The 14,389-nt window shown below is 45.0% G+C and overlaps 1 protein-coding gene across 1 annotated transcript in view; it reads right to left on the reverse strand.

The window, feature by feature from the left end:
• BMP3 (bone morphogenetic protein 3) overlaps positions 1-14,389 on the reverse strand; it is a 64,169-nt gene that overhangs the window by 15,234 nt on the left and 34,546 nt on the right. The window lies entirely within an intron of this gene.

Raw genomic sequence — 14,389 nt, forward strand, 5'->3', positions numbered from 1 at the left:
AGAAACTAGATTCTCTGATCCCATGAAACCAAGATCAAATTTTGAGCCTAGGAATGATATACAGAGCGAGCAGAAATTGTGAGAGCTGAGGAATGGTTGGCAGATGAGCATTGTCAAATAGAGTCATACAATCATATTTGGAGTAATTGGTAAATTTTTATGGAGACACCAGAGTTTTCCCAGTTGCTACTCTCATAGATGCAAGCAAGGGAGAGAGTGAGAGAAGGACCACTCCCCCCCCCACCCTTTTTTTTTCTTTTTCTTTTTTTGGGGTGGGGAGGGGGTCCGACCATAGGAGGGTAACCCCAAACATGTACTCGAGTTTGCCTAGTAGAGGAACGGGTTATAAGAGGCTTTAGTGTAAGGGTGAATGCCATGATATAACGCTGAATTGTGAGATGTTTGGTTTCTGTTTTCCGGTTGTCCCCACGGGGTGATGCATACTGTAAAATCAATAAAACATATTAAAAATAGATTCTGAGCCTACTTCTTTCAGATCTGGAGAAAATCAGGAACTTCTCTTTACCTGCCCAATACCATTCCTACATTAAAGCATCTAAGCTGAATGGAGCAAAGTACAAAAATATTTTCAATGAAAACCCGATCCAGGATACTCTGGACCTTACTGGGCCCTAGGTTTACCTTCAAACAAGACAATGGGGGAGATTTATCAAAACCAGTGCAGAGGAAAAAGCTGACCAGTTGCCCATAACAACCAATCACACCAATTCTTCTTTCATTTTCATGAAAAGGCCTCTGCAAAATGAGAGAAGCAATCTGATTGGTTGCTATGGGCAACTCAGCAACTTTTATTCAGGACATGTTTTGATAAATCCCCATTGAGTGCAAAATGATAATTTTTTTTTTTTTTTGTCTGCAACAAAATATTATTTTACTGCAATAATGGTAGATGCTTGAAACAAACTTCCAGCAAAAGGGGGTGGTAAGTCCACAGTAATATCCCTGGGATAAACATACAGTATATCTATCCTAAGATAAAAATAAAATAATAAGTCCAGATTAGGCTGGGTTCACACTACGTTTTCTCCCATACGGGAGCGCATACGGCAGGGGAGAGCTAAAACCTCGCGCTCCCGTATGCCTTCGTATGCGCTCCCGTATGTCATTCATTTCAATGAGCCGGCCGGAGTGAAACGTTCGGTCCGGTCGGCTCATTTTTGCGCCGTATGCGCTTTTACAACCGGACCTAAAACTGTGGTCAACCACGGTTTGAGGTCCGGTTGTAAAAGCGCATACGGCGCAAAAATGAGCCGACCGGACCGAACGTTTCACTCCGGCCGGCTCATTGAAATGAATGACATACGGGAGCGCATACGAAGGCATACGGGAGCGCAAGGTTTTAGCTCCCCCCTGCCGTATGCGCTACCGTATGGGAGAAAAAGTAGTGTGAACCCACCCTTAGATGGTCTATGTGTGTTTTTTTCTGCTGATGATCCTCTATATTTCTATAACTAAAATAGGCATACACAAGAACCTTGATGTAAAATAATAATAGCATATCCTAGACTATGTTAGCAAAGAAAAAAAAAGAAGAAATTACCACACTAACAGTGTCTTGAGACAAGAAGTTATAAAAAATTATATCAAGAAATTAAAATGTCAATTAAAAATACCCAAAATGGTTATACTGTACTGACATTTCCTATGTAAAAAGACATTTTTGATGGATCCTAATAGAAGTAGATATGCAGAAAAAGTCATTAAATAAATGCTCTTACATCTTGAAATAATTATCCTCTTTTATTGGAAATAATGACCCATTTCATTACGCTGTCAACACATTCAATAAAAGAGTAACATTTATTTTCTAAATTTCAGAAACTACCATCTCAGCAATTGCCAGCGGCTTTCCATTTACTGGTTTAGCTTCTATGACTTCTGAAGAAATCATTTCAAGAGCCATCACATATGATATTTTCCTTAACTGTTAAAGTCCATGGATACAATTCCAATACAAAGAGCAAACACTTTTTTTTTATCCATTTTGCTAAGCTCCCTTCTTGGGCTGTGGCTGCGCCCACACTGGCGAAACTGGCAGAAACACGGACTCTCATGCTAAGAAAGACTGGAGAGCTGTAAAACAGAGCTTTGTGGAAAATATAAGTAAAGTACAGCATGTGTGTACATTCAGTCTGGAGTGGAAACTGACCAGAGAATCTGAGAAGCAGACGTAGTATTTCATTCAGAGACACCATGTGCCTACTGGTTAATAATGTAATTGTATGTAAGCTTCATTGGGGTGCTCATCCTCTAACAAAAGGAGGTGTTAGGACTATAAGAACACCTAATAGAGGATAAATATTACATATAATATTTACATTATATTATATTACAATAACGTTGTTGAATAATATGGAGAAGTAAATTTCAGTCTAAGCAGTAAAAAACAATCATGATACCTAAATTTACCATGGTGAATCCTTCTCAAGGTATACAGTTTATAATAGTGTGCTATATTTCAGTAACATACTGACACAGAAAATATAGCAACCCATGTCCAAAAACGGGATCCTATACTACTAAGACAGTGGTAAACACTGTTAAATGAATTTGCCACCCCATATGTGTCTTAGTTAGAACCAGCTTTTTGCACCAAAATCATGACCAAGACCATTTCACTGAAGGTAACCGGTCATGTTGAAAAGACATAATAGTCATATCTACAGGCAGCATTCGCTAAACAAAACTTCCAGGAAAACTTGTCATTTACTATGAATCTCTGTTCATTCTGGGCTAAGTAGTCAAGTGGGCGGTCCTGCTCAGTGATTGACAGCTATCTTTATAGGCACTCTGATACACAGAGAGCTGTCAGTCATTGAGTATACCTTGTGAAGTATCCTGAAAGTATACATCATTCTCCTCCTGCTCTGTAATACGCTGCCTGCAAATATGACTCCATGTTTCATGTCAAAGGTTCCCTTTAAGACATTTGGTGCTTAGCCACACAACCTTTTCTATACACTATTGAGGTACATAGGAGTGTCTTAACCCCTTAAGGACATAGCAGGTTTTGGCCTTGAGGATGAGGCCATTTTCATTTTTGTGTTTTAAACTATTCTTACCCCTGTAAAATTTTTATTTTTCCATATACGGGGCTGTATGAGGATTATTTTAATTTTTTGGTATGATCTGTAGTTTTCTGGTGTTTGGTGCTTTTTTACGTATATGCCTATCATCATGTGGGTCATATTTGGGGGAGATTTATCACGGCTTTTAGAGCATTTTTTTTTGTCTATGTTTAGGCGCAGTTCAGGCTCAAGCAGCATGTTTTGAGACTTTTATGGGTCTTTTGATATTGACAGTTTCACTCTTTTTGCCTACCCGTAGAACTTTTTCTTTTTGACCATGCAGTGGTCATGTATTTATTATTTGCGACTTTTGTCAAAAGTCGCTATTTTGTGCGCAAAGGTACTTTTTTAGGTGCAAAGCTACACCACCTACCAGTAGGCGTGAGAATCACTTCTACCTTCCACAATTCAACTTTTAACCTCTTGTGGATGACAGCGTCCCACTCCCCTTCTATGACATGTGCTCAGGAGCCGAGCGTGGGTCATAGCTGGGTGGTCCCGGCGGCTATCTGCCACCAGGACCCATCCCTAATGCCAGACATCACTGATCACGGTGATGCCCGTCTTTAACCCCTTAGACACCTCAATCAAATTTGATTGTAGCGTCTAAAATGCAAGTAAAAATGTCCAGGCAGCTCTGTGAAATTAAGTAAAAACACCTAACCTGCCAAATTCAGGACCCGAGAAAGTGTCTACTTCCCTCCCTCACAAGCGTCTACAGCAGAGCTGCGCAAAATTCATCATCCTGCTGCACCTTCTTGATAAATAAGATGCACGCTAGTCAAACCCACCACCTAAATAAACATGGGAAAATAGCTCTACCGTAAACATTCTTTGATAAATCTGGGCCATTATGTTTTAGCAATTTATGATGTAAATAAAGGCTTGAGAAAGGAGGAGGAGTCCTCTGAAACGTTGCCAGTTGCGGAAGTGGAGAACCACCATGCTCAGCCTGCGATCAACTTTGAGCTACATGGCCCGGATGCTTAAATCATGGATAATGTAAAACTAAATATTCCGTAATTTTGCCATTTGTTGGATCTCTAATCTTTATTCTATATGGACTTTGTATCTGAGAATTATAGAGCCCTCAGTAGTGAGTGAACTCCCAGGTGTGCACTAACCCCTCTGAATACTGTAGGGGTTAAACACCAAACATACACCAGCATTTTTATATATCTATTATAGTAAATCTGCCACTACATTTTATTTTGAAAAACTCTGGTCTTCCAGGGAAAACACATGGGAGAATTTGTTAAGTTCATTTTGGCCACAGTCTAACATTTTGTCCCTATGAAAGTCTTAATTATTTCTTCACATAGTTTTAAAAAGTTACAGTTTCAGGGGGAAGTGTCTGCTGGGCATCTCTCTCTGCCTAACAGGTTTCTCCCTTTATGTAAATATTTTGTGGTTAAGACAGAAAAGCACATATATATATATATATATATATATATATATATATATATCAGACAAACCCTAATTAAAGGGTTTGTCTAACTTTTTAAAATTCTGGATTAAGCAGTCAAGTGGGCAGTCCTGCTCACGACTTACAGCTATCTATGTATTACTGTGCATGCAGAGAGCTGTCAATCACAGAGTAGGACCGCCCACTTGACTGCTTAGCCCAGAATGAGCAGTCATATACACAAATTATCCTGGAACTTTTCCACCAAACCATATATTAGACTTCATGGCTCCTCCAGCTTTATAACATGCTGCCTACTTATTGGAATACAAGACATGAAACATGACAGGTTCTCTATAAGCATGCCAACTTTATAACATTGCAACATTAATTTGCAGCATTTTAACAGAAATTCGCTGAAATTCCTAAAATCACTACAGGGTTATCAGGGAATTATTTCTGCCTGTATTATTATATTACAATTTCCTAAAAGTGTTTTCCTAGTTTTTTTTTTCCTAGCACCAGGACACACAGAAGGCTCTTTTTATGCATTGTCGACAATAATCTTCATGTAAGATACATGTTTTTTCTCTTCATTTAAATAGGCAACCTACTAAAAAATAATATGTGGTACAAAAATACAACAACGTCACTAAAACACTGTAAAAATAAACACCATTTTTTTCTTGCACAAATACCACATCTGCATCCAGAGTCTGTATATTTGCGTTGCCCAGCACCTGAGCTTGTGTTTGTTTTCTAAGACGTATCTTACTAAATTCGGAGTGCAGGAAAAGACACTGAAATAACATTTTACTGGAGGCTATTAGTATACTTTACGTCATGAAATTTCCCTATCACATACTTGATAAGATATTCCTCATCTTATCTCACAATAATACAATGCTTCATTCTTTACTTTTATTTTATAGTTGTTGAAAAGTGAGTATTTGTCTCATGGGACCTTTTTACGCTAAGTTAAAGGATATGCTCGCACAGTAATTGCAAAATGTTTGTAAAACCAAGAATCAGGATGAAGGCCAGTAGGTGGTGCTGTTTTCTAAAACATGGCATTATCCCAGCCTGAACCAACAAAGATACACATGGTTTTATTAACCGATTTTGTACTCAATGTGAGTAGCATACCATATAAAAAAAAAATAATTAAAATCTTTTTTGAAAATGACAATTTAGGGAAAACTGGTTAAATAAATTAATATGTGATCTAACCCAAAGAGGTGAACTGTTAGCAACACAGGGAGCAAAATCAGAACATAGTAAAGACCCCAATCCATGCCATGAGTGTTATACTTCCTTCATTAAAGGAAAATCTATGCTTTGCATATGTACCAAAGTAGTATTTTTCTTTTTTTGCATTTTAAACTTAATATCACCATGTGACTACAAAGTCCGCCATCTCTGGGCTTCTAATATTCAAGTATAGTAATGTGGTGGCCACCTTGCTTAGGAGAAAGCAGTCCATCCCATTCCATGTACTGTACTATAGACACAGAAAGCACTGTCTACTCTCTTAAAGGGGTACTCCGGCGCTAAGACATCTTATCCCCTATCCAAAGCTGTCACATAGGCTTGCACAGGCTCACATAGGCTTGCATTGAGGGGGCGGGGCTGTGACATCGCAATGCTCCGGCCCCCGTGATCGCCAGGAATCAGACCCGGAGAATGTGCTCCGGGGACTGATTCTAACGGGGTTCTGCGTGCAAGATCATGGGGGTCCCCAGCGGCAGGACCCCCGTGATCAGGCATACAGATAGTACTGTGTCCTGTCTCTTCCTGTATATAATACTTCCTCTTACCTATTCTTGTATATGATGTGGGCACAGATAGTGCTGTCTTCTTGTTTCTTCAAAAATAGTTGAGTTCAGAATCTGAAATACTTTGAAAGTTAGAGGAGTTTACTGTAAATAAGAACAAACTATTTTACGCTAACACCTATGTAAGGGAAACTGAAGTTAATCTGTAGAGAAGTATTGAAAACTTGCCAGGTTTTCTCACTTTAAAAAGGGCGAGGGAAGTGTTGTTAGACTTGTTACTAGGCAGACCTATTAAATTGGGAGGAACAGCATCTGTAACATTCTATATGATTAAGTTATTGAATTCCAACCAAAATAATCCTCTTTTCAATGCCGCTGAAAGTTATCCTCTTTGGTAAGAGATATGTACATGTCCTCATCTGGAGGCCTAAGGGAACCATTTAAAGGGTGAAATATTTGGTAATGTTAAAATAAAGAACCTGTAACACAGTTATCATTTACATACTGTGCGGTTCACAGTGGATGACACTTCATGCATTCCATTGGTTTGGGTAGCCATGGACAGATAAAATGAAGACACCACTTGGGATGGTGATAAAAACAAAGCCTATTTTAAATTTTAACTATATAAATCATATTTCTACTTTTTATGGGGTCACAAAGGCACCTGTAACCTGCCTACAACAGTGCTATCATATTATACACTACAAAATTAGTCTTGATGAAAGGACTAGTTATATATAGGCAAATGTGTGATAAACTCTACAATAAAGCTTACTATACAGATGGGCTGTTCACACTGATCTTTGTACGCAGATTACTGTATGAATGGGCCATGTATAAGTCATGGGCAAAAAAATGCATTACGCTGTATTTACACATCCTGGCACTCTTGTTTGGTTTTTCTACCGCTATTTGAGCCCAAATGCTGGCAAAAAACACCAAAGAATGGCTATGTGTGAATACATCATTGCATGCAAATGAAACATGCTTTACACTCCCGTAACTACAAGAGAACAGAATATGGCCAAACAAAACATAATAAAATTGCAATTTTTTGTAAAAATCACGCATCAGGGTGGGATTTCTTGACTTGGTAGTTTGTTTTGGAAAACTGCCACTGTAGCTTGGGATCCAAAGTCAGAAGTGGATCCAGTAGGAAGGAGAAGTATAATTCCTTCCTTTATACACTGATCAAAAAAATAAAGGGAACACTTAAATAACACAATGTAATAAATAATCCAAGTCAATCACACTTCTGTGAAATCACACTGTCCACTCAGGAAGCAACAATGATTGACAATCAATTTCACATGCTGTTGTGCAAATGGAACAGACATCAGGTGGAAATTATAGGCAATTAGCAAGACACCCCCAATAAAAGAGTGGTTCTGCAGGTGGTGACCATGGACCACTTATCAGTTCCTATGCTTCCTGGCTGATGCTCTGGTCACTTTTGAATGCTGGCTGTGCCTTCACTCTAGTGGTAGCATGAGACGGAGTCTACAACCCACACAAGTGGCTCTGGTAGTGCAGCTCATCCAGGATGGCACATCAATGTGAGCTGTGTCAAGAAGATTGTTGCGTCTGTCAGCATAGTGCCCAGAGTATGGAGGCGCTGCCAGGAGACAAGCCAGTACATCAGGAGATGTGTAAGAGGCTGTAGGAGGGCAACAACACAGCAACAGGACCGCTACCTCCGCTTTTGTGCAAGGAGGAGCAGGAGAAGCACTGCCAGAGCCCTGCAAAATAACCTCCAGAAAGCCACAAATGTGCATGTGTCCACTCAAAAGGTCAGAAACAGACTCCATGAGGGTGGTATGAGTACCCGATGTCCACAGGTGGGGGTTGTGCTTACAGCCCAACACCGTGCAGGACGTTTGGCATTTGCCAGAGAACACCAAGATTGGCAAATTCACCACTGATTCTTCACAGATGAAAGCAGGTTCACATTGAGCACATGTGACAGACGTGACAGAGTCTGGAGATGCTGTGGAGAACGTTCTGCTTCCTCCAACATCCTCCAGCATGACCGGTTTGGTGGGTCAGTAATGGTGTGGGTTGGCAGTTCTTTGGGGGCCGCAGAGTCCTCCATGTGTTTGCCAGAGGTGGTCTGACTGCCATTAGATACCGAGATAAGATCCTAAGACCCCTTTTGAGACCATATGCTGGTGCAGTTGGCCCTGGGTTCCTCCTAATGCAAGACAGTGCTAGATCTCATGTGGCTGGACTGTGTCAGTTTTCCTTCAGTAGGAAGGCATTGATGCTATGGACTGGCCCGCCCCTTCCCCAGACCAGAATCCAATTGAGCACATCTGGGACATCATGTCTCGCTCCATCCTCCAACGCCACATTGCACCACAGACCGTCCATCCAGGAGTTGGCGGATGCTTTAGTCCAGGTCTGGGAGAAGACCCCTCAGGAGACCATTCGCCACCTCATCAGGAGCATGCCCAGGCGTTGTAGTGAGGTCAAACGGGCATGTGGAGGCCACACACACTACTGAGCCTCATTGTGACTTGTTTTAAGGACATTACATCAAAGTTGGATCAGCCTGAAGTGTGGTTTTCCTCTTTGATTTTGAGTGTGACTCCATATCCAGACCTCCATGGGTTGATAAATTTGATTTCCATTGATAATTTTTGTGTGATTTTGTTGTCAGAACATTCAACTATGTAAAGACGAAAGTATTTCATACGATTAGTGTTACGCCAAGCGCTCCGGGTCCCCGCTCCTCCCCGGAGCGCTCGCCACACTCTCCTCACTGCAGCGCTCCGGTCAGATCCACTGACCCGGGGCGCTGCGATACCGCCTCCAGCCGGGATGCGATTCGCGATGCGGGTAGCGCCCGCTCGCGATGCGCACCCCGGCTCCCGTACCTGACTCGCTCTCCGTCAGTCCTGTCCCGGCGCGCGCGGCCCCGCTCCCTAGGGCGCGCGCGCGCCGGGTCTTTGCGATTTAAAGGGCCACTGCGCCGCTGATTGGCGCAGTGGTTCCAATTAGTGTTATCACCTGTGCACTTCCCTATATCACCTCACTTCCCCTGCACTTCCTTGCCGGATCTTGTTGCCATCGTGCCAGTGAAAGCGTTTCCTTGTATGTTCCTAGCCTGTGTTCCAGACCTCCTGCCGTTGCCCCTGACTACGATCCTTGCTGCCTGCCCCGACCTTCTGCTACGTCCGACCTTGCTTCTGTCTACTCCCTTGTACCGCGCCTATCTTCAGCAGCCAGAGAGGTTGAGCCGTTGCTAGTGGATACGACCTGGTCACTACCGCCGCAGCAAGACCATCCCGCTTTGCGGCGGGCTCTGGTGAAAACCAGTAGTGACTTAGAACCGATCCACTAGCACGGTCCACGCCAATCCCTCTCTGGCACAGAGGATCCACTACCTGCCAGCCGGCATCGTGACAGTAGATCCGGCCATGGATCTCGCTGAAGTTCCTCTGCCAGTTGTCGCTGACCTCACCACGGTGGTCGCCCAGCAGTCGCAACAGATAGCGCAACAAGGCCAACAGCTGTCTCAACTGACCGTTATGCTTCAGCAGTTACTACCACAGCTTCAGCAATCATCTCCTCCGCCAGCTCCTGCATCTCCTCCGCAGCGAGTGGCCGCTTCTGGTCTACGACTATCCTTGCCGGATAAATTTGATGGGGACTCTAAGTTTTGCCGTGGCTTTCTTTCCCAATGTTCCCTGCACCTGGAGATGATGTCGGACCAGTTTCCCACTGAAAGGTCTAAGGTGGCTTTCGTAGTCAGCCTTCTGTCTGGAAAAGCCCTGTCTTGGGCCACACCGCTCTGGGACCGCAATGACCCCGTCACTGCCTCTGTACACTCCTTCTTCTCGGAAATTCGAAGTGTCTTTGAGGAACCTGCCCGAGCCTCTTCTGCTGAGACTGCCCTGTTGAACCTGGTCCAGGGTAATTCTTCCGTTGGCGAGTATGCCGTACAATTCCGTACTCTTGCTTCAGAATTATCCTGGAATAATGAGGCCCTCTGCGCGACCTTTAAAAAAGGCCTATCCAGCAACATTAAAGATGTTCTGGCCGCACGAGAAATCCCTGCTAATCTACATGAACTCATTCACCTAGCCACTCGCATTGACATGCGTTTTTCCGAAAGGCGTCAGGAGCTCCGCCAGGATATGGACTCTGTTCGCACGAGGCGTTTCTTCTCCCCGGCTCCTCTCTCCTCTGGTCCCCTGCAATCTGTTCCTGTGCCTCCCGCCGTGGAGGCTATGCAGGTCGACCGGTCTCGCCTGACACCTCAAGAGAGGACACGACGCCGCATGGAGAATCTCTGCCTGTACTGTGCTAGTACCGAACACTTCCTGAAGGATTGTCCTATCCGTCCTCCCCGCCTGGAAAGACGTACGCTGACTCCGCACAAAGGTGAGACAGTCCTTGATGTCTACTCTGCTTCTCCACGTCTTACTGTGCCTGTGCGGATGTCTGCATCTGCCTTCTCCTTCTCTGCTGTGGCCTTCTTGGACTCCGGATCTGCAGGAAATTTTATTTTGGCCTCTCTCGTCAAAAGGTTCAACATCCCGGTGACCAGTCTCACCAGACCCCTCTACATCAATTGTGTAAACAATGAAAGATTGGACTGTACCATACGTTTCCGCACGGAGCCCCTTCTAATGCACATCGGACCTCATCACGAGAGGATTGAACTTTTGGTCCTTCCCAATTGCACTTCTGAAATTCTCCTTGGACTTCCCTGGCTTCAACTTCACTCCCCAACCCTGGATTGGTCCACTGGGGAGATCAAGAGTTGGGGGCCCTCTTGTTCCAAGGACTGCCTAAAACCGGTTCCCAGTAACCCTTGCCGTGACTCTGTGGTTCCTCCCGTAACCGGTCTCCCTAAGGCCTATATGGACTTTGCGGATGTTTTTTGCAAAAAACAAGCTGAGACTCTACCTCCTCACAGGCCTTATGATTGTCCTATCGACCTCCTCCCGGGCACTACTCCACCCCGGGGCAGAATTTATCCTCTGTCCGCTCCAGAGACTCTTGCCATGTCTGAATACGTCCAGGAAAATTTAAAAAAGGGCTTTATCCGTAAATCCTCCTCTCCTGCCGGAGCCGGATTTTTCTTTGTGTCCAAAAAAGATGGCTCTCTACGCCCTTGCATTGACTACCGCGGTCTTAATAAAATCACGGTTAAGAACCGCTACCCCCTACCTCTCATCTCTGAACTCTTTGATCGCCTCCAAGGTGCCCACATCTTTACCAAACTGGACTTAAGAGGTGCTTATAATCTCATCCGCATCAGAGAGGGGGATGAATGGAAAACGGCATTTAACACCAGAGATGGACACTTTGAGTATCTGGTCATGCCCTTTGGCCTGTGCAACGCCCCTGCCGTCTTCCAAGACTTTGTTAATGAAATTTTTCGTGATCTTTTATACTCCTGTGTTGTTGTATATCTGGACGATATCCTGATTTTTTCTGCCAATCTAGAAGAACACCGCCAGCATGTCCGTATGGTTCTTCAGAGACTTCGTGACAATCAACTCTATGCCAAAATTGAGAAATGTCTGTTTGAATGCCAATCTCTTCCTTTCCTAGGATACTTGGTCTCTGGCCAGGGACTACAAATGGATCCAGACAAACTCTCTGCCGTCTTAGATTGGCCACGCCCCTCCGGACTCCGTGCTATCCAACGTTTTTTGGGGTTCGCCAATTATTACAGACAATTTATTCCACATTTTTCTACCGTTGTGGCTCCTATCGTGGCTTTAACCAAAAAAAATGCCGATCCCAAGTCTTGGCCTCCTCAAGCGGAAGACGCCTTTAAACGGCTCAAGTCTGCCTTTTCTTCGGCTCCCGTGCTCTCCAGACCTGACCCATCTAAACCCTTCCTATTGGAGGTTGATGCCTCCTCTGTGGGAGCTGGAGCTGTCCTTCTACAAAAAAATTCTTCCGGGCATGCTGTTACTTGTGGTTTTTTTTCTAGGACCTTCTCTCCGGCGGAGAGAAACTACTCCATCGGGGATCGAGAGCTTCTAGCCATTAAATTAGCACTTGAGGAATGGAGGCATCTGCTGGAGGGATCAAGATTTCCAGTTATTATTTACACCGATCACAAGAACCTCTCCTACCTCCAGTCTGCCCAACGGCTGAATCCTCGCCAGGCCAGGTGGTCTCTGTTCTTTGCCCGATTTAATTTTGAAATTCACTTTCGGCCTGCCGATAAGAACATTAGGGCCGATGCTCTCTCTCGTTTCTCGGATGCTTCTGAAGTTGAACTCTCTCCGCAACACATCATTCCTCCTGACTGCCTGATTTCCACTTCTCCAGCCTCCATCAGGCAAACTCCTCCAGGAAAGACCTTTGTTTCTCCACGCCAACGCCTCGGAATCCTCAAATGGGGCCACTCTTCCCATCTCGCAGGTCATGCGGGCATCAAGAAATCTGTGCAACTCATCTCTCGCTACTATTGGTGGCCGACTCTGGAGACGGATGTTGTGGACTTTGTGCGAGCCTGCACTATCTGTGCCCGGGATAAGACTCCTCGCCTGAAGCCCGCTGGTTTTCTTCATCCTCTGCCTGTCCCCGAACAGCCTTGGTCTCTGATTGGTATGGATTTTATTACTGACTTACCCCCATCCCATGGCAACACTGTTATTTGGGTGGTCGTTGATCGATTCTCCAAAATGGCACATTTCATCCCTCTTCCTGGTCTTCCTTCAGCGCCTCAGTCGGCTAAACAATTTTTTGTACACATTTTTCGTCTTCACGGGTTGCCCACGCAGATCGTCTCGGATAGAGGCGTCCAATTCGTGTCTAAATTCTGGAGGGCTCTCTGTAAACAACTCAAGATTAAATTAAATTTTTCTTCTGCATATCATCCTCAATCCAATGGACAAGTAGAAAGAATTAACCAGGTCTTGGGTGATTATTTACGACATTTTGTTTCCTCCCGCCAGGATGACTGGGCAGATCTTCTACCATGGGCCGAATTCTCGTATAACTTCAGAGTCTCTGAATCTTCCTCCAAATCCCCATTTTTCGTGGTGTACGGCCGTCACCCTCTTCCCCCCCTCCCTACCCCCTTGCCCTCTGGTCTGCCCGCTGTGGATGAAATTTCTCGTGATCTTTCCATCATATGGAGAGAGACCCAAAATTCTCTCTTACAGGCTTCATCACGCATGAAGAAGTTCGCGGATAAGAAAAGAAGAGCTCCTCCCATTTTTTCCCCTGGAGACAAGGTATGGCTCTCCGCTAAATATGTCCGCTTCCGTGTCCCTAGCTATAAGTTGGGACCACGCTATCTTGGTCCTTTCAAAATTTTGTGCCAGATTAATCCTGTCTCTTACAAACTTCTTCTTCCTCCTTCTCTTCGTATTCCTAATGCCTTTCACGTTTCTCTTCTTAAACCACTTATCATTAACCGTTTCTCTCCCAAATCTGTTCCTCCCACTCCTGTTTCCGGCTCCTCGGACATCTTCTCCGTCAAAGAGATTCTGGCATCTAAAAAGGTCAGAGGGAAAACCTTTTTTTTAGTGGATTGGGAGGGTTGTGGTCCAGAAGAGAGATCCTGGGAACCTGAGGACAACATCCTAGACAAAAGTCTGCTCCTCAGGTTCTCAGGCTCTAAGAAGAGGGGGAGACCCAAGGGGGGGGGTACTGTTACGCCAAGCGCTCCGGGTCCCCGCTCCTCCCCGGAGCGCTCGCCACACTCTCCTCACTGCAGCGCTCCGGTCAGATCCACTGACCCGGGGCGCTGCGATACCGCCTCCAGCCGGGATGCGATTCGCGATGCGGGTAGCGCCCGCTCGCGATGCGCACCCCGGCTCCCGTACCTGACTCGCTCTCCGTCAGTCCTGTCCCGGCGCGCGCGGCCCCGCTCCCTAGGGCGCGCGCGCGCCGGGTCTTTGCGATTTAAAGGGCCACTGCGCCGCTGATTGGCGCAGTGGTTCCAATTAGTGTTATCACCTGTGCACTTCCCTATATCACCTCACTTCCCCTGCACTTCCTTGCCGGATCTTGTTGCCATCGTGCCAGTGAAAGCGTTTCCTTGTATGTTCCTAGCCTGTGTTCCAGACCTCCTGCCGTTGCCCCTGACTACGATCCTTGCTGCCTGCCCCGACCTTCTGCTACGTCCGACCTTGCTTCTG

Source organism: Hyla sarda, chromosome 1 (genome assembly GCF_029499605.1).
Source record: "Hyla sarda isolate aHylSar1 chromosome 1, aHylSar1.hap1, whole genome shotgun sequence".
Classification (NCBI taxonomy): domain Eukaryota; kingdom Metazoa; phylum Chordata; class Amphibia; order Anura; family Hylidae; genus Hyla; species Hyla sarda.